The 1,758-nt window shown below is 51.4% G+C and overlaps 1 non-coding gene across 1 annotated transcript; it reads right to left on the bottom strand.

Moving 5' to 3' along the window:
* Positions 1 to 1,057: 1,057 nt before the first annotated feature.
* Trnas-uga (transfer RNA serine (anticodon UGA)) lies at positions 1,058 to 1,132 on the bottom strand. Its single transcript has one exon. It is a non-coding gene; the product is annotated as a tRNA-Ser (tRNA).
* Between the last annotated feature and the right edge of the window lie 626 nt (positions 1,133 to 1,758).

A 1,758-nucleotide genomic window follows, 5' to 3' on the forward strand; every position in this document is an offset into this window, starting at 1 on the left:
AAGCTCTTCTGGCAAACATGCAGAACTAGCACTCCTGAAAGAAAGGATACTGTGGAGACATGGCTTAGCCACAGCCTGGGGGATGTTTCCAGAATGAGATTTTCACTCTGCAGCGGAGTGTGCGCTGATATGAAACTTCCTGGCAGATTAAAACTGTGTGCCCGACCGAGACTCGAACTCGGGACCTTTGCCTTTCGCGGGCAAGTGCTCTACCAACTGAGCTACCGAAGCACGACTCACGCCTGGTACTCACAGCTTTACTTCTGCCAGTATCCGTCTCCTACCTTCCAAACTTTACAGAAGCTCTTCTGGCAAACATGCAGAACTAGCACTCCTGAAAGAAAGGATACTGTGGAGACATGGCTTAGCCACAGCCTGGGGGATGTTTCCAGAATGAGATTTTCACTCTGCAGCGGAGTGTGCGCTGATATGAAACTTCCTGGCAGATTAAAACTGTGTGCCCGACCGAGACTCGAACTCGGGACCTTTGCCTTTCGCGGGCAAGTGCTCTACCAACTGAGCTACCGAAGCACGACTCACGCCCGGTACTCACAGCTTTACTTCTGCCAGTATCCGTCTCCTACCTTCCAAACTTTACAGAAGCTCTTCTGGCAAACATGCAGAACTAGCACTCCTGAAAGAAAGGATACTGTGGAGACATGGCTTAGCCACAGCCTGGGGGATGTTTCCAGAATGAGATTTTCACTCTGCAGCGGAGTGTGCGCTGATATGAAACTTCCTGGCAGATTAAAACTGTGTGCCCGACCGAGACTCGAACTCGGGACCTTTGCCTTTCGCGGGCAAGTGCTCTACCAACTGAGCTACCGAAGCACGACTCACGCCCGGTACTCACAGCTTTACTTCTGCCAGTATCCGTCTCCTACCTTCCAAACTTTACAGAAGCTCTTCTGGCAAACATGCAGAACTAGCACTCCTGAAAGAAAGGATACTGTGGAGACATGGCTTAGCCACAGCCTGGGGGATGTTTCCAGAATGAGATTTTCACTCTGCAGCGGAGTGTGCGCTGATATGAAACTTCCTGGCAGATTAAAACTGTGTGCCCGACCGAGACTCGAACTCGGGACCTTTGCCTTTCACGGGCAAGTGCTCTACCAACTGAGCTACCGAAGCAAGACTCACGCCCGGTACTCACAGCTTTACTTCTGCCAGTATCCGTCTCCTACCTTCCAAACTTTACAGAAGCTCTTCTGGCAAACATGCAGAACTAGCACTCCTGAAAGAAAGGATACTGTGGAGACATGGCTTAGCCACAGCCTGGGGGATGTTTCCAGAATGAGATTTTCACTCTGCAGCGGAGTGTGCGCTGATATGAAACTTCCTGGCAGATTAAAACTGTGTGCCCGACCGAGACTCGAACTCGGGACCTTTGCCTTTCGCGGGCAAGTGCTCTACCAACTGAGCTACCGAAGCACGACTCACGCCCGGTACTCACAGCTTTACTTCTGCCAGTATCCGTCTCCTACCTTCCAAACTTTACAGAAGCTCTTCTGGCAAACATGCAGAACTAGCACTCCTGAAAGAAAGGATACTGTGGAGACATGGCTTAGCCACAGCCTGGGGGATGTTTCCAGAATGAGATTTTCACTCTGCAGCGGAGTGTGCGCTGATATGAAACTTCCTGGCAGATTAAAACTGTGTGCCCGACCGAGACTCGAACTCGGGACCTTTGCCTTTCGCGGGCAAGTGCTCTACCAACTGAGCTACCGAAGCACGACTCACGCCCGGTACTCACAGCCT

Source organism: Schistocerca gregaria, chromosome 5, assembly GCF_023897955.1.
Source record: "Schistocerca gregaria isolate iqSchGreg1 chromosome 5, iqSchGreg1.2, whole genome shotgun sequence".
Taxonomy (NCBI): Eukaryota; Metazoa; Arthropoda; class Insecta; order Orthoptera; family Acrididae; genus Schistocerca; species Schistocerca gregaria.